A 19759-nucleotide genomic window follows, 5' to 3' on the forward strand; every position below is an offset into this window, starting at 1 on the left:
TCGAAGGGGCAGCTCTGCAGCCGTGGAGGCCCGATGGCGTTGGTGAACCTCTTGATGAGCGTAGAAGTAGTCAGCCTCTTCCTCGACTTGTCTGGCATAGCACTCGTCGAGAGCAGCTTCCAACTCCCGGTTGGTCCAGTGGCATGGTTGTTCGGGAGGGAGCTCCTCAGGCTGAGAGTCATGGTCGGACTCGTACACGGGATCGTGTGGGCTGGAGTCGTAAACGATTTCGGTATCTAAGACCGTTTCAGTGTGTAGAGTTCAGGATCGATGTTCAGTATCGTGCATCAACCTGTGCTTTTTTGCTGGAGGTTCAGAAGGGACACAATGGTCCTTCTTTCACTTCCTTTTTGGACGGCTGGGCAGAACGCGGTTCAATCAAGGCCGCCGTCGAGATCGACACTGCCACCGAACCCTTCGGTATCGACGGGCACATTCACCTTGGGGGTAGTTGCCGAGTCTCCCGGAGGGACAGAAACGGACTGTAAGCCCAGGGCTGCAGGAGAGGTGTTGGACAAACCCTGCATGGTTGACAGTTTGTCCAAGCCCGTAGGTTGGAACGACTGTTCCCAAAACCAAGAATGAAGCCGAGAGGCCCGATTCTTGCGCGCCTACTTGGTAAAGGCCACGGAGTGTATGCAAGAGCCAACTTTATGTGACTCACCAAGGCAAAAAAGGCAGAGTTTGTGGCCGTCGGTCGAAGGGATCTTGGATTTGCAGCGACCACACTGCTTAAATTTTGTAGTTTTTGCCATAGGCTGAAGAAGGTAAATGCAGAGAAGCGGAGGCATAGGATCCGCAGGACGCCGGGCCCAAAGGCCACAACAAGGTGGAAAACGAAACTAAGTGAAATAAAAACGCTAAAGAAGGGAAGTACTGAACTAAAAATGAGGAGAAAAGAGGGAAGGAGAATGCAGTACTTGCAAAGCGTCTAGCAAGGAAGAGCTCACGATGTGTCTTCGATTGCGGACGAAGAAAGACTGGAGAGGGAAACCCGCGCAGCCGTCTATATACCGAGGGGGTGGGGCTACCACCAAAAAGCAGTTCTCTAGCTTGGAAGCTCCGATGTGGTCTCTGCACAGGTGCAAAGCCCATTCGTGTAAAGCACAGAGACCACGTCGAAGAAGCCCCATTACTGACTTCTCTTCACTGCAAGAAGTGTCCACTTACTTCTAACTCTTTAGGAAGTTACTGATTCATTATCAGATTAAGCAAACACCACTGCAAATGGGAAGAGAGCTGATCTTGTGGTAGCTAGCATGAGCTGTCCCCTTTCTAAGCAGGTTTCATTGTGGTTTTCATTTGAATGGGAGGCTACATGTGTGAGCACTGTAAGATATTCCCCTTAGGGGAGGGGGACACTCTGGAAAGAACACCTGCACGCAGAAGGTTCCAAGTTCCCTCCCTAGCATCTCCAGATAGGGTTGAGAGAGACTTCTGCCTGTAACCTTTGAGAAGCCACTGCCAGTTTGTGTACACAATACTGAGCTAGATGGACCAATGGTCTGAGTTGGCAGAAGGCAGCTTCCTATGTTCCTAGTTTGACATCCAAGAGACCACAGTGACTTAAGTCATTTTTCACAAAATATGAAAGACTTTGAACAAGACATTTAGTGAAGTACATACAAATCAAGAACATATTTACACTGTGTTTATTATGTAATGTACACAAGCAGCAAGCCTGGGAATAAACAGGCTAGGCCACTATGCTTAGTGGGGGGAAACTGCTTTGGCAATACATTTATACTGTAGTTGATGTTTCAGAGATTAGAGCCTATTATTCCACATGTAAATCCTGTGTATGTTGAAACCTGGTGGAAGGATCTTATTCCAGATACTTCCTCTCAGGGCTAACTTAATTGTGACATGGTTTACATAGAATTCTTTAATTGGCTGTATAAGAACCTCTTGAGAGAGGCTCTGCAGGCCCCTACTAAACCATTTCAGGCCTCAAGTGAAAACTTAATTCATGAAAATTTGATAATTTTTAGTATTGCTGTGATGCTGACTGTTGAGCTGTCTAAGACTTTATTACACAGTGCTGTGGGCACAACTAGTAAGAAGATATAGTCTAAACAGCCAGACCAGTTCCACAAAGCATCCGGTGAGTTGGCCTAAGTGAGATCCCAGACAAATTCCTTTGATGTGGAAACACAGTCGGAGGACTCCCTTTTATGTGGAGGGAGAGGAGAGCTGGTCTTGTGGTAGCAAGCATGCATTGTCCCCTTAGCTAAACAGAGTCCACCCTGGTTGCATATGAATGGGAGACTAGAAGTGTGAGCACTCCCCTAGAGGATGGAGCCACTCTAGGAAGAGTATCTAGGTTCCAAGTTCTCTCCCTGGCAGCATCTCCAAGATAGAGCTGAGAGAGAATCCTGCCTGCAACCTGGGAGAAGCCACTGCCGGTCTGTGTAGAAAATACTGAGATAGACAGACCTATGGTCTGACTCAGTATATGGCTACAACACAGCATATTATGAATGAACCAAGCTATACTTGCTTACTTACAGAAGTACTGATTTTTACAAATACATTCCTTTTACTACTTTAACAGATCTGAAAGATCTCTCAAAATTACTATGCTCAAGTTCCCCTCTCTACACTTGGGCTGATAGAGACTCTTGTACAATGGCCACAGGACCCCTGGGTGGAGTAGAGACTTCTGGCAGAAGTTTTAGGGCATATGGCTCAGTACAAACTGCCCCATATAGACTGATATTGCACCAAAGAATGAGCCCTACAACCCTATAGAGGAAGATCAGTAGCGGTGGATGTGCTGCCTTTTAGGGGACTTTGCCCACTTTTACAGACCCTTCCCTGAGAAATCTCAAGTTTCTATGGAATGCTAGGAACATGGAACAAAAGCTACCAATTCATACTGTACTTTTTCTTCTTTTGGCAATTTATAGTATTTATCTTGCAACTATCTTGCTATTACCCAGGATGTACAGATGACGAACTAAGCCAAAGAGATGATGAATTTCCCCAACAGCTCAGTGCAAGACAGAAGTGATATTTGAACTTGGGTCTCCCAGATCCAAATCCATTACAACATACCAGCCCACGATATTTACAGATCAATTACTATATCATATCCATGTACAGAAGTGGTCACCCCTTAAAGATCTATTCATAAGAACAGCCCTGCTGGATCAGGCCCAAAGCTCTCATCCTGTTTCACACAGTGGCTCACCAGTTTCTTCTTATTCCTTTAATGGTGGTCATAGCAGCAGTTTTAAAATTATTTGCTTACAATAGTAACACATCATTTTTCAATCATAATGGTTCTCAGAGCAATTTACTAACAATTAAAAATATCAAACACAATTACGTAAAATTGGACCAGTAACTACAAAGTCTAGAAAAATAGCAGATAAACAATGGTACAGTATCAAAACTCCAAAACTGACAGTGCAATCCAACAGATTGCACAGGGAAATGAATAAGTCCTTTACTCCCCTCCAGAAAATAAGAGCTATGGCAACTAGAGAGGGAATTCCACAGCTTAGGGGCCAGAACTGAAGAGGCCCTACTGCTTGTTGGGACAATCTCCTTAACTGATGAAACATGGATCATGGCCTGTTCAACAGATCTTGGACGCTCACAGAAGCTAGGGATGTTACAAGGCTGCTGTGTATCACTATGCTTCTGAGCTTGGCACAGTACATAGAGAGTAACTGGTCCAGATCTGTTTAACTCATAACTAGCCCAAAGAAATATCAAAGTTACTTTAGCCCTCCTGCAGTACCATGTACCTGCCCTGAAGAAACTAGGTTAACCATGGCAAAGAGAATTATGGATCCCTGCTTTTATATGATGCTATTCCTCTGAGATTTTCAGAGCTGCTTACATACAGTTTCTAGGCAGTCTCTCATTCAAACAGCACACTGTTTACAGCTTAGCTTCAGCAGCAGAATCACATCATATCTTTGGACCATTGTCTGAGTCTTGCTTCAAATGGGAATGAAGAATTCAAGCAATATCAGTAGAAGTTGCCTTTGCCCATTTTCTTTAGTCTTTTACGAGGTACGTTTTGTAAGGAGGGAGCATCAGTCCCTTACATTCAGTAATTCTGCTAACCTGTATACACTATAACTCAAAACCATCATTGCATATCAGCAGATATTGAATTTCAATATTTTAAGAATAAACCCAATACTTTAGACAAACTAAGGCATGGTGATTGAGATGTTATATTTTCAGCATATTGTCCTGTGTGGGCTAGCTCCTTGGAAGTCTACTTGTATACAGATGTCCTAGACCACCAGAGCTGCCTCAACCTCTTTCCTGCCAAACATCATCATACTTACTGTCACAAGACACATAAGCCTAGGATCTAGGGTGAATAAAAAAAATTTAAAAATCAGTTTTTTTAATTTAAATCGGATTTTTTAAATAAAATGCTTTGAGAGGAAAAATCTATCTAAAGATAAATTTCTATTTAAGATACATTATAGTGCACAGGTTATTCATCACAAAATAAGGATTAGTTTTTAATTATGTAGCATGAGGCTGTATATATGAAATTTTTTGGTAAATGAATTCCATTAATCCATTCACAATGTCATGCTCTTCCAGAGGTTTCTGTAAGATTATTTTGGGCAATTTTTCTATCTATAAGAGGACTAAAAATGAAACCTTCATATGGTTGTAGATATTAAGATTATACCAGCAAGAATGAGTCTTTATGTTTAAAAAACCCGATTTAAATATAGTCTTACTGACTAGTTATTTAAATCAATTTGATTTAAATCAAATCTACCCTGCTAGGATTAACAACCTGGTCAACAAAAATGTGGAAGTATAACCCACTTTAGTCTAGATTGTGTATAGCAAGGTTTTCTGACCTTCTTACTGAGCAGCAAGCTCATCTATGGTTTTATCATCCAAGTCCTCAATATTCTTTATGACTCCTCCCTCCAAGCACAGCATAGCTAAACCACCAAGCTGTTCTGCACTCGTTTTGTCTTGTAGAAAAGATTGTATCCTGCTTATAGTGGAGAAGCATCACTCAGGCTCAGCTGTCACCATAGGAGTAGTTATGAGAATCTGCAATATTACTAACACACTGGCAAAACATCCTGGATGTTTTCCTCCATCAACAACCGTAACCGTGGCAACACACCATGAGGTTAATGAAATATTTTTGCCCCATATACAACGGTAAGTTCAGCACACAATTTTTCTTTGTTGAGCACTGGATATGAGTTCACCACCTCAGTAAAAGGTCCTTGTGGAAACTGACAGTCAACTGGACAAGCAGGTCATTATGCATTAATCTTGTGTAGGAAAGATGGCGAGTGAATGCAAATTGTTCCTTAACATGAGCTAACATGATGCCACACACTTCATTTGCTCCTGCTTCTAGGGCTGGCTGTATGGCCCCTCTGCATTTTCAAAGTTCCAGTCCTTCGGGCAACCTTACGAGTATGTCTTTAATACATTTCTGCACGTTATTGATATTGGAGAAGAAATCAGCAGTCATTCTCTCAATGTCCAATGCATCAACATTCCATTGCTGTTTAGATAGCACATCAATGTGAGGCATAATATCATAAAAAAACCAAAGGAAATCACAATCTTGAAGTATTTTGAGTGTATTGACTGTGTTCCGAGTCAAATTCACATTCATATGAAATGGTCTCAAAACACTTCAACAGATCCTCCTTGTGCTGACTGATCATTTCTGCTGTCCACTCATGAGCATTATTAACAGGGAGGTATCAGTCCTCTGCTATGCATTACAGTCTCCAAAATTCCAACCGCCTCTGGATTTTGAGAGGAAAATGCTTTAACTGCAGACACATATGCAAAGAGTCTCACCTGGTATTTTTCAAACTGCTTGTTGTATTATTCTGTTTAGGTGGTGGCCATAAAAGTGTGCACTGGGGTAGTTTTCTTTTACTTTCTTTTGGACCCTTCCAGTCTCTCCACCCATCACACCAGCACAATCACAGTTTAGGCAAATCACTTTCTGTTTGTCACTCACAGCTGGGAACACCTCATGTAACTGCTGAAGCACAGCAATCGCAAAGGAATCTGGACAAGCAACTGCCAAGTGGAGAAAACTGAAATATCGTTCAACAACTTTGCAATCCTCACTGATGTATCGAAAAACTAGCACCAACTGGCAAGTACTCGACACATCTGACATATCATGGACTTGTATTGCTACAAACTCAGTGGTTCTCAGCTCCTCGATGATAGCTTTCCTTGTTACCTTCAGAATGCAACCGAGAAGCTCATTTTGTAAATGTCCTAAAGTATCTTTGAACAAAGTTGATATTTCCAATTGCTTCTGCACAGCACTATCCATATTGGACACAAAATTCACTACCTGCTGAAACATTCCTGGTGAAGGCATTTTGTCAAGTCCCTGTAATGGAAGTTCTGACAGGCCACAGAAACGCATACAATCGATCAACCTTGAAAGGACATACCGATTCATTTCTGCTGCTTCATTGTGCTTCCTTATTGCTGCACTGTCATTTTGCCAGCTGCATCACTGTAGCGTTCACTGCTTCCAGCATTGTCAGATTCACTGCACTGTCCAGGTGGAGACTAGAGGACTCGTATATTTTAATTTTGTGAGCCTGGTGTATCAGATCAGTCACTCCATTGTGTATCCAAGCTGTCTCCCCACCAAAGATCAGACATGGAAAGCAGAACAGTACATTTTTGGAAGGGCAGCCACACAGTCACTCAATTGTTCTGTATGTGTGGTAAAGCTGGTTTTTACTCTCGCTGCTTGGATAACGGGCATGTTTCAGCACTGGCTGATAAGGTCCCAACCTTTTGAGCTCAAGTAACTCTTTCTGGGTAAATCGACAGTGTGCTTTCAGCTGCAGATTCTGTACTCTATTCATCCTGAGTTCTTTTCAGTGGCCTCTATGTAGCTAGCATCACCCAGTATGGATGGGATGAAAAACACAACAATCCTGAATTCTAGCTGCAGATGGAGAGGCGTGCCAACACTACAAAGACATCATACACAATGGTTGAGACTGAGTGATCAACCAAACCATGCACCATCCAGATATGCTTAAACATTTTACTAACAACCTTATGGCACAGATCTCTGTTCTTAGGCTTCCAGCTTGACTCCCATGCTTTTCAACATATACATGAAACCACTGAGTATTGTCATCTGGAAATCTGAAGTGGGGTGCCATCATTATGCTGACGGCACCCAACTCTACTTCTCTTTTCACTGGATTCAGGTGAGGGAGTGGATGTGCTGAACAGTATGTGGAATTGACAGTAATGGAATGAATGCCAAGAAACTGAAGCTCAATCCAGCTAAAATGGATGTTCTTTTAGTAGGCTGCTTGCTGGACCAGGAAGATGGGGGCTTAACTTCTTTGGGGCAGGGTTTCATTCTGACTAAAGGAAGAGACTGGTGTTTCCCCACCGGCATTCTCGCCAAAACTGCTGATGTGGCACGGCAGCATACCTCCTTGCCGCCCTGGTCAGCGTCAAACTGGAAGTGCCCAATACACGCACGTCGGGGTGGCAAGGAGGTATGCTGCCACCACACACCAGTGATTTTGGTGAGAGTGCTGGTGAGGAAAACATGGGGGGGGGGGTTTAAGAGCATCCTCCCAGTCCCTTAAAGGTAATCCCCCCCGCCCCCGCCACCAAACCGGCTTGAACACCGGACCTCTGAACTGGTTTGGGCACATCCTTACCTTCTATCAGCTAAGGCTGGTGCACTAGCTGTGACCTTTTCCTGGGAGGAACATAGCCTAGCCAAGGTCATCCATGCTCTGGCAACCTCAGGCCTAAGCAACACTAACATTTTGCTTGAGGTGCCTTTGACAACTTCCATAAATATAGAGCGCAGCTCCTAGATAACAGACTGGGAAACATCTCATCAGTGCTCAAACAGCTAAACTGGCTTCTGGTCAATTTCCAGGCAAGATTCAAAGCTCTGGTCATTACAAGACCCTAAATGGTTTGGAGCCAGGTTATTACTTTCTCCCACAGGAACCTGCCTGAGCTTTACATTCTTTATCAGAGGCCCTCCTCTGTGTTCCTTAATGCCTCAACTTAGGCAGGCGAGATGCCTGGAGAGGGGGCCTTCTTGGTCAAGGCACCCCCTATATTTGGAATGCCCTCCCCAGAGCAGCTCACCTGGTAGCAACTTGGACATCTTTGGGGGCATCGAAGGGTGGGGGAGGCATGTATGCCTGGCCAAAAATTCCATGCAGTAATTCACCAACACTACTTAAAAGGATTGATATGCATGCTTACTTAGAAGGTCCATAATGTTCATTGGGACTTTCTCCCTAGTAAAAGTGCTCAGACGGCAGCCTAAAAAGCATGATTGTTGGTTAAATTCTTCATGTTGAAAAGATTGTTGAGCTCTCAAAGAGACCAAATGGGAAATGTAATGCATATCTAAATAAGCAAATGTCATCAACCTTACGATTAATATGTTTAGTTAGTTATTGAATGTCAGCAAGCATTTCCACCAACAAAGCACATTCTCCAGCGACAACCCAAAGAACTTCAGGATGGGGTGGGGGGTGTTCAAGGAACTGACCAATGTTCTCCCTCCCCGCTTTCAGATTTGAGGTGGTGCATAGCTTGGACATGAATTTATTTTACCAGATAAGAAACGAACCCATTATACAGAGTTGACTATCTGTGTGCACATACCAAGTGTACTTTAGCACCATCATGGAAAAGCTTCAGTACTACAACTACAGTACTATAACTAGTACAGTCCAAGAGTGTACTTTTCTACTTCATTTTAATCACAATTACAGCTTTTCATAATTCTTTAGCTTGCTAGCAGTCTACATGCTGCCAACAATAATGCTGACCAAGCAACATACTGCTTTATTCCATATGAATTAAATTACCTTGCTATCCAACTCAACTAAACTAATATGGTCTACTGAGGGAAAGCATGGCAGCTGGATACAGGAGATCCCATAGTTCAAATATCAACAAAATATTGGTCTGTCTTATCCTTGCTGGTAATAAAGGGCATTACCCAAAATTATTTACATCAACAAGGGCCAGATAAGGCTCCATGTCATAACAATTAAATTATTTGTTTTCAGTATGATATGTTTCCCTTTCTCTACAAACAGAAGAATATTTCTAGCTGTCCCCAAGAGATTTTAGAAGTTAACATTCTAAGGTAGCTCATAATTCACAATTAGGTGCAGAAAGCCAGCATGTACAGGGATGTACTCTGGCATATATACGCTTGACAGCTTAAACACAGAATGCTTCCGGTTTCACACTTGAGAAATCTGCACCTATAATATTATTTTTATTTATTTATATACCACCCTTCCAAAAATGGCTCAGGGCAGTTTACAACAAATAAAATCAATTAAAATCAATTAACAGTTAAAATCAAAACTAAACAAATTAAACAATTAAAATCATTTAAACATTAAACACACCAACATTAAAATCATTTAAAACCAACATTAAAATTTAAATGATGAATCTAATTAAAAGCCCAGGTGAATAAGTGTGTCATCAGCTCCTTTTAAAAAGTTGCCAGAGATGAGGAGGCTCTCTTAACAGGGAGCGCATTCCAAAGTCCAGGGGCAGCTACAGAGAAGGCACCAAGTAGCCACCAAGTGAGTTGGCGGCAACTGCAGGCGAACCTCTCTAGATGTTCGGTGGGGCTCTTGGTAAAGAAGATGTTCTCTTAAATACCCAGGGCCTAAGCTGTTTGGGGCTTTATAGGTAATAACCGATACATTTGCCTGGAAACGTATCGGCAGCCAGTATAATTCTTTCAACACACGAGTGATATGGTCGCTCCTAGATGATCCAGAGCCCAGCCTGGCTGCCACATTCAGGACCAACTGCAGTTTCCGGACTACGTACAAAGGCAGCCCCACACAGAGTGCATTGCAGTAATCCAGCCTAGAGGTTACCAGCAGATGTACCACCATTTTGAGGTTGTTCATCTCAACAAACAGACGCAGCTGGAGTATCAGCCGAAGCTGATAAAAAGCACCTCTGGCCACCACCTCAACCTGAGAAACCAGGGAAATGTTCAGATCCAGAAGCAACCCCAGACTATGTACCTGTTCCTTCCAGGGGAGCGTGACCCCATCCAGAACCAGCAGATCAATATCGTCTCCCGAGTTCCAACCCCGCACAATAAGTACCTCCATCTTATCTGGATTCAACCTCAGTTTGTTATCCCTCATCCAAACCATTACTGTCTCTAAGAAGGCATTTAGGGAGGTTATGCCTTCTACCGATGAGGTTGACATGGAGAAGTAGATTTGGATGTCATCAGCATACTGATATGATAACACCCTGCACCAAATCTCCTGATGATCTCTCCCAGAGGTTTCATGTAGATGCTAAACAACAATGGAGACAATATGGAGCCCTGAGGGACACCACAGGAAAGTTCAGATTTTGAAGAACAACAGTCTCCAAAGGACACAATCTGGAATCTGCCAATGAGGTAGGAGTGGAACCACTGTAAAGCAGTACCTCCCACCCCCAATCCCCTTGGATGTTCCAGAAGGATACTGTGGTTGACAGTATTGAAAGCCGCCGAGAGATCCAAAAGGACCAACAGAGTCACACTCCCTCTGTCAATTCCCAATTGGAGATCAGCAGGTCGACCAAGGGCCAGTCTCCATCCCGAAAGCCAGTTTGAAATAGGTCTAGATTATCAGTTTCCTCCAAGACCGTCTGGAGCTGGGAGGCCACCAGCTTTTCAATTACCTTGCTCAGCCATGGAAGGTTGGAAACAGGCCTGTAGTTGCTTAACTCTGAGGGATCCAAGGCAGGCTTCTTCAGAAGTGGTCTAATGATTGCCTCCTTCAGACAAGGAGGCATCCTGCCTTCCCTCAGAGAAGCATTTATAATCTCTACCAGGCCCTCTACAACAGCCTCCCTGCCAGACAGTATAAGCCATGTTCGGCAAGGTTCAAGAAGACAGGTGGTAGGCTGCACCATTCCAAGCAATTTGTCCACATCCTCAGAAGTCACAAACTAAAATTGATCCAGGGTCATCACATAAGAGCAGCTGCTGGACACCTTGGCATCAGACTCTAACAATTGTGGAGTTTGAATCTAAGTCGGCCTGAATACAAGAGATTTTGTCCACAAAAAACTCATTAAAAACGTCACAGCGAGTAATTGCTGGTTCCAAGTACTGATTCAAGAGGGAAGGGGCACACATTAGCACCTTCACAACCCCACCGGACGTGAACTTGTGGACACGATAAGGGATGAAAAGAATCACTTCTTTGCCACATGTATCACCTGAGCATAGATGCACTCTTATGTAATAATCAGGGTGGATTTGATTTAAATCAAACTGATTTAAATCACGATTTAAATCACGATTTAAATCACTAGCAGGGTGGATAAAAATAAAAAAAATCCAATTTAAATCAAAAAAATCTGATTTAAATCAAAAAAATCAGATTTTTTTTATTTAAATCAGATTTTTTTTATTTAAATCGGATTTTTTTTAATTTTTATCCACCCTGCTAGTGATTTAAATCAAATCCACCCTGGTAATAATCTGTCAGATTTGAATCGAGTCTTTCTCCACTTGTGCTCTAGACATATACCTCGCCACTTCAGCCCCTGTAGTTCTTCCATATACCAAGGGACCAGTTTCAAAGCGGGTCGGAGAAGACGCTTATGAGTGATCGTGTCCACTGCCCTGGTGAGTTGACTATTCCAATTCCCCACGAGAGTGTCAACAGGGTCACCAGCAGAGCCAACATTAAATCCCTCCAAGGCTTCTCGGAATCCTATTGGATCCAATAACCTTCTCGGGCAGACCATCCTAATGGGCACCCCACCCCTGCAGAGGTGGAATGTGGTTGTGAGTCCAACCTTAACCAGATGGTGGTCCATCCATGACAATGGGGAAATCACTGGAGTCCTCACCCATGGAACACCACTCTGTTCAGAATGAAAGACCAGATCAAACGTGTGACAAGCAATATGCATCAGTCCTGAGACCACTTGGGATAGGCCCATAGCCATCATGGCCGCTATGAACAACTGAGCCACCCCAGACAAACTGGTCCCAAAGTGAACATTAAAGTTGCCCAGCACAAGCCTGGGAGACTCCAATGCCAAGCCCGAGACCAAGTCCATTAGCTCAGTTAGGGACTCTGTTGGGCAGCAGGGCGATTGGTACACCAACAGAAGTCCCAGTCTATCCCTGGCCCCCAAACTTAAGTACATATATTCAGTATGGTCAGACACTTTGACAGGAATCCTGGCAAGGGAGATACTGTTCTTATAGACCACAGCCACTACACCTCCACGCCCACATCTCCTCCCTTGCTCCTCAATAGAGTACCCTGGAGGGAGAAACTAGGACGAGACCAGGTTTACATTTTACCTGCAAATTCTCTGGAATAGGGAAGGTGTACAACTTCAACAACCTATAAATATTAAATGGGACTATAAGCAAAACAAAAATTAGGGCGTCATATATATATATATATATATATATATATATATATATATATATGTATATGTATATGTATATATATATATATACACACACACACACACACACACACACACACACACACACACACTTTTTAGCTTGATGTTTTTATTGTATGTTTTAACTTTTGTAAACCGCCTTGGGGTTGTCTTTAACGAAAGGCAGTATATAAATGCAAAAATAAATAGATAGATAGATAGAGTGCAGGCTTGTATTCAATACTGGTTTAATCCTGTATGTGCCAGGCATTGCTGGACTGTATAGTGTGCTCCTTTTAACGTTTCTCACAATTCATTTTTCCTCAGTTATGAAGATTTAACACTGCATATAATGATGAGTAGAATGTTCAGCTTTCAATTAGTGACAAAGGAGAAGGCCACCTGACTGACTACCTTGAATACCTGCCTGAATGTGAACAGTTTGACATGTGTGAGACAGTTTGACATGTGTGAGACAAGGTACAACGTTTCAGAAGACTTGAGCAAAGTGTCTTACATCCTTCATCTAATTTATATACTGCTTCACAGCTGCACTCAGCACAGTTCAAAATAAAATCATCATAGCAGCCATTATATACCACCACATAATGTTATCAACCAACATGAGGCAAGGATTTTTAAAAAGCAATTCATCTTAATGCAGTAGCAATGTTCATTGAACAAATACTCTCTAAAAGAGAACCATCATTCCCTGTCTTGTAAAGACCAGCAGGAAACCTCTCTTAGTTCAGCTCTATTTGAAGACAACATTGTTTTTGGATTCTGGAGTTCCAGAGCATACAATGACTTCTTCAAATCTTTTCCCAGTTTGATTTGCAAACACACCAGTAGCACACATACTGTCCAGTTTTCAAAATGTTTCTACTACTGCTCACAAAGAACGTCCATGACATACAGATGGATAGAATTATTTTAGACCAGCATAGCTCCTTATTAAGCCATTTAACTTTGAGAATACTCACCCTAACTCAACCATTTAGACAGATTAAATACAAGTACATACGAGACCCGTTTTCAGCCAAATACTAGAACACACACTACCTTACTAAAGTGTACTGGGAAACAAAAACTACAGAAGGCCCTTCTCAGGTGTTGCAATTTTAAAATAGCCCAACCACTTATAAATCTGTTGTGAGGTCCAACACCCCACCAGACCAAGAGAAGACAGGGATTTATACAAGTGGAAGTTTCTGCCTACATGGAATATAGCACCTACTGGAGTTTCAATCCAATCTAGATAAAACAGCATATCCTGTAGAAAAGTACCAAGACTAGCCAGACACAAAAGCAGGCCAGACAAGACAAAGTTCTGTTGAAGTAAATGGGGATTACATCTGAGCAGACCTACATAGGACAATACTGAATAAGATAAGCAGCTGGCAGTGAAGGAGAACAAAGTTAAATTATGGAGGTGACAAAACAGTAGTTAACTAATTTCACTCATGTAAATTCATGTAATTTCACTCATGTCTTTATGTAAAGATGATTAACTAATGACAACAGGGACAGCAACCAACCTCAGAATCGACAATGAAGACACTGAAGTGGTGGATAGCTTCTACTTTTTAGGATTGACCATCAACAGTAAAGGATCCAGCAGTCAAGAACTACGCTGCAGACTAGCACTTGGTAGGGTTGCAGTGAAGGCCTTGGAAAGGATATTTAGATGCAGTGACATGTCTATACCTACAAAGATTAGAATCATTTGGACAATGGTTTTTCCCGTGAGACACTATAGATGTGAAAGCTGGACTTTGAAGAAGCAAGACAGAAAAAGTATTGGCGCTTTTGAACTTGGGTGCTGGAGAAGACTTTTGAGGATACCATGGACAGTCAGGAGAACAGACCAATGGATCATAGAACAAAGCAACCCAGAATTTTCTCTCGAGGCACAAATAAACCGTGCTCAAACTATCATACGGACACATTATGTGAAAACCCAGCTCCCTTGAAAAGTCCATAATGCTGGGAAAAGTGGAAGGAAAGAGAAGAAGAGGACGACCAGCAGCAAGGTTACGACAGCAGCAAGGTTACGACTTGGTTACGACAGCAATGAATGCACCACTGAGCAGGGTGGATTTGATTTAAATCAAACTGATTTAAATCATGATTTAAATCACTAGCAGGGTGGATAAAAATAAAAAAATCCGATTTAAATCAAAAAAATCCGATTTAAATCAGATTTTTTTGATTTTTATCCACCCTGCTAGTGATTTAAATCGTGATTTAAATCGTGATTTAAATCAGTTTGATTTAAATCAAATCCACCCTGCCACTGAGAGACCTTAAAGGCCAAGTTGAAGACAGATCATTCTGGAGAGAATCTATCTATCTATGTGGTCGCTAAGAGTCAACACCAACTTGACGACACTTAATCAAAAATTTCACTCAGCCACAAGGAAAAATTAACACTAAAGAAGCATTTATGTGCTTGTTGCAATAAATAAAATATTGGAGTGCCTTTTGCTCTGGCATTCCAAGGAAGTGTACAGCATCTTCAAACATCATAACATATTAAACATTAAGTTAAAGCAATTAACACACAAGAATTAAAATTACCAGCAGCCACTAAAATTAAACCAGATATGAAACAGAAGATGTAATTAACTATCAGTCACCCTGCCCAAAGGTGTAATAAAAAGGAGAGTTTTCAAAAGCCTGCAGGAGGAGAGGATGCAGTTCAGCTCCTCGAGGGGGGGAATTCTACAATCTGGGGGCAGCCACAGAAAAGGCCCGGTCACACATGCACAATTGCACAAGCATCCACACATGGATCTTGCAGGTTCACATGAGTGAATCTAAGGCCCAAACCATTCAGAGTTTTAAAGGTAACAACCAGCACCTTGAATTGTACCTGCAAGTAAACTGGAAGCCAGAACACTTCCTTCAAAATTGGTATAAATATATATTTGCTTATTTGTTTTGTATATGCTCAATATGTAGCATTTCTAAGGGCACTGCTGGAATAGTTTAGCTGGCCCAGGAAGAGCAGTTGCACGGGGGCGCTTGGGGGAGGCTTGCACTTGTTCTTTTGACCCTTGTCCGATATGGCTTGTTCTATCTAGCAGGGAGGTTGTTGTACACAACCTGGTGCAAATCATAAATGCTTCTCTAAGGGAGGGCAGGATGCCTCCTTGTCTTAAGGAGGCAATCATTAGACTTCTTCTAAAGAAGTCTGAATTAGATCCCGCAGAGTTGAGCAACTATAGACCTGTTTCCAACCTCCCATGGATGGGCAAGGTAATTGAGAGGGTGGTGGCCTCTCAGCTCCAGGCGGTCTTGGAGGAAACCATTATCTAGACCCATTTCAAACTGGTTTTTGGGCGGGCTATGGGGTGGAGACTGCCTTGGTCGGCCTGATGGATGATCTCCAACTGGCAATTGACAGAGGACGTGTGACTCCATAGGTCCTTTTGGATCTCTCGGCGGCTTTCGATAATATCGACCATAGTATCCTTCTGGAACGTCTGAGAGTGTTGGGGGTGGGAGGCACTGTTTTACAGTGGTTCCACTCCTACCTCTAGGATAGATTCCAGATGGTGTCGATTGGAGACTGTTGCTCTTCAAAATCTGAGCTTAAGTATGGTGTCCCTCAAGGCTCCGTACTTTCTCCAATGCTTTTTAACATCTACATGAAACCACTGGGAGAGATCATCAGGGGATTTGGAGCTGGGTGTTACCAGTACGCTAATGACACCCAAATCTACTTCTCCATGTCAACTTCTTCAGGAGCTGGCATATCCTCTCTAAATGCCTTCCTGGAAGCAGTAATGGGCTGGATGAGGGAGAATAAACTGAAGCTGAATCCAGATAAGATGGAGATACTTATTGTGCATGGTCAGAACTCCAGAGACAATTTTGATCTCCCTGTTCTAGATAGGGTCACACTTCCCCAAAAGGAACAGGTTCGCAGTCTGGGGGTACTTCTGGAATCACACCTCTCCCTCGTTTTTAAGGTTGAGGCGGTGGCCAGGGGTGCTTTTTATCAGCTCCGGCTGATACACCAGCTGCGCCCGTTTCTCGAGATCAACAACCTCAAAACAGTGGTGCATCTGTTGATAACCTCCAGACTTGACTTCTGTAATGCACTCTACATGGGGCTGCCTTTGTACATAGTCCGGAAACTTCAGTTGGTTCAGAATGCGGCAGCCAGGTTGGTCTCTGGGTCATCTCGGAGAGACCATGTTACTCCTTTACTGATGGAGTTACACTGGCTGCCAATAGGTTTCCGGACAAAATACGAAGTGCTAGTTATAACTTATAAAGCCCTAAACGGCTTAGGCCCTGGGTATCTATAGAATAAATAAATAATAATTAAATGTAAGAGAGCGTCTTCTTCACTACAAGCCCCACCGCCCATTGAGGTCATCTGAGGAGGTCTGTCTCCAGTTACCACCAACTCGTTTGGTGGCTACACAGAGACAGGCCTTCTCGGTCACTGCCCCGAGATGGTGTAATGCGCTCCCTGCTGAGATACGATCCTCCTCATCTCTGGCAATTTTTTAAAAACACCTGAAAACCCATCTTTTTGCTCAAGCTTTCTCAGCTTCCTAGATTTTGGGGGTTTTAATCTCTGGTTTATTTTTTAAATTGTTAAATTGTTTTAAGTTTTTTGTATATGTTTTTAACTGGTTTTATGCTATTGTTAACCACCCAGAGACGAAAGTTTGGGGTGGTGTACAAATTTGATAAATTTGCTTTCACTACTTACAGGAGGAAAAGCAACTAAGCAAGACAGAAGATAAACTTTACTTGTTAGCCGCCCCATAACAAATTTTTCTCAGAGAAGATTACTCTGAGTAAATTATCTGACTAAAGTTTGAGTAGATGTCTATAGAGTACTTAAATTTCAGTAAACTATTTTATTTGACCCATTCAACTTTTATTTGACCCAGCAAACATTTTAGTCATCAACAGGGAGGAATAGTTAAAATGATTTCAAAATAATTGGAATTTGTAATTAGTTATTTTGAAGTAGTTTCAACTTCTTTCACAAAAGCAGTTCTAACTATAGTTATAAAAGCAAGCCGTTATTTTACTAAAATGTAGTTAATACTACTTAGCAGTTGCAGATAAACCTTTAAAGTGGTAAATATCCATCAAAGCATAGATCAGAGCCAAAAATTCAACTCTCCCCATATCCCCTGCATCAGAGCCTCTAGCACAGGCATCCCTTGCTCCTCGTCTTGCATGTCTCAGAGCAACCTGGGAATGGTTTAAACCCACGTTGGTGGAACAATAACCACACAAGTTTCAGATAATTTTTTAGAAACCCAAACTCCCCCTCGTTTACAACACTAGACCAATGATGCATCATCTTCAGCAACAGCTTCTCTTGTAGCACATAAGAGGTCTCCAAGCCACCAACAGAAAGTGATAAAAAGCAATGCAACTAGCAAGATCCCAATTAGCATAGCTGGGCAGGGGAGGGGGTGTTCATGGACACTCAGCTTCAGACTGGCTCCAATGGGAAATGGCTAAACAGGTCACTTTCTTGGAGAAAATGTTCTGTTTTGGAAAGCAAGAATGTTCATTGAACAATAACCCCCCTTTAAGTCCATTACAGAGTGAACTCAGTAGCACCAACATGCTACTGTTCTCCTTCCATATTCCCATGGGAAGAACTGTGCCCTTGCAAAACGTAGACACACACAAAGGCCAACTGAAGACCGAATCCTTCCTACAGGAAACTCATGAATGAAGCAATTATACTAGAGGTCCAGTGCAGTCTGCAAAGTCTGACTTAGCAAAAAATCAGGGATCTGTCGCTTGCTTTTTGCAGGATACCCTGTCTCTAGTTATAGTTTAGAAGGTCAGGAGGACAGGAAAAGAAGAGCTGGTCTTGTTGTGATAGCAAGCAGGACTTGTCCCCTTAGGTAAGCAGGGTCCACCTGGTTGCATATGAATGGGAAACTAGAAATGTGAGTACTGTGAGATATTCCTCTTAGGGGATTGGAGCCTCTCTGGGAAGAGCAGAAGATTCCAAGTTCCCGCCCTGGCTTCTTCAAGAGAGGGCTGAGAGAGATTCCTGCCTGCAACCTTGGAGAAGCCGCTGCCAGTCTGTGAAGACAATACTGAGCTAGATAGACCAATGGTCTGACAGCTTCCTATGTTCCTATGTTCCTAAGAGGCAGAGGAGAAAGAAAGCAGATGAAAACTTTAAAAAGGGAAAAAGCTGAAGCTGTGCAGACTATTTATTGTCCAATTGATTATAACCATAAGCATTTTGAATTTTTACTCATCTTCGGGGAATACTGACTTTCAAAATGCCCTAGCAAGCTGCCTGCAACAGAACACCCACAACAACCACTCATTTCTATCAATGAAACACACCTAGAGTACCATTTTGAACTAGATACACAACGCATAACCCACTTGTGGAATTCTCTGCCACAAGATGTGGTGACAGCCAACAACCTGGATGGCTTTAAGAAGGGTTTGGATGACTTCATGGAGGAGAGGTCTGTCAACGGCTACTAGTCGGAGGCCTGTGGGCCACCTCCAGCCTGAAACGCAGGATGCCTCTGAGTACCAGCAGGAGAGAAGGCATGCCCTCAACTCCTGCCTGCGGCTTCCAGTGGCGAGGCCACTGTGCGAAACAGGATGCACAACTAGATGGACCTCTGGTCCTATTCAGCAGGACCGCTCATGTACTGAACATGTGAGCTGACTCAATTTAGAAGAATTTGTGTTTGAGAGGATATTAAAATGGTAGTCTGTGATGGCGCATTCATATGCATCAAGTCAGAAAATGAACAAGCCCCAACTCTTCTACGAAGAACTTTTTTCTAGATTGCGTTATTTGTAGGTAACACATGGAGATTGCACAGATATTCCCAACACCACCACAATGCACCTTTACTAAATCCCAAAACAAAACAACTACTTATAGGCAGAACGGAGGAAATTTTTTAAAAGCCGCCATACAAAAAGAGAAACCTTTCTATGCGCAAGCAATATTAGGAACCAATTGTAATTAGTTATAGGAGCTCAAGCAATACCACCATTTGGGTCGGGGGGGGGAGGAATCTGCCTCTGATAGAAAAATTATTCAATTTTTTCCAGTTAACTGTTCCATTACCTCCTCTACCACAGCAATCAATAGTTAAATGATGTTTATTCATTGCAAACCAAACCAAATTCCAAAGTTCCACAAAGAGAACAATCCATAGACCTTGTTTTACTAAATAATCACATTTTCAAAAATCAGATTCTGTTCAAACGTCACTTTGGCATTAACTACTTTACTGACAGGGTAAAATACTTACACAGTTGAACCAACTGC

The 19759-nt window shown here is 42.5% G+C and overlaps 1 protein-coding gene across 1 annotated transcript in view; it reads right to left on the bottom strand.

Annotated features, from left to right (window-relative positions):
- Positions 1-19759, bottom strand: part of SCAP (SREBF chaperone) — a 90099-nt gene that overhangs the window by 51292 nt on the left and 19048 nt on the right.

The sequence above is a fragment of the Hemicordylus capensis genome, chromosome 6 (genome assembly GCF_027244095.1).
Source record: "Hemicordylus capensis ecotype Gifberg chromosome 6, rHemCap1.1.pri, whole genome shotgun sequence".
In the NCBI taxonomy this organism is placed as follows: Eukaryota; Metazoa; Chordata; class Lepidosauria; order Squamata; family Cordylidae; genus Hemicordylus; species Hemicordylus capensis.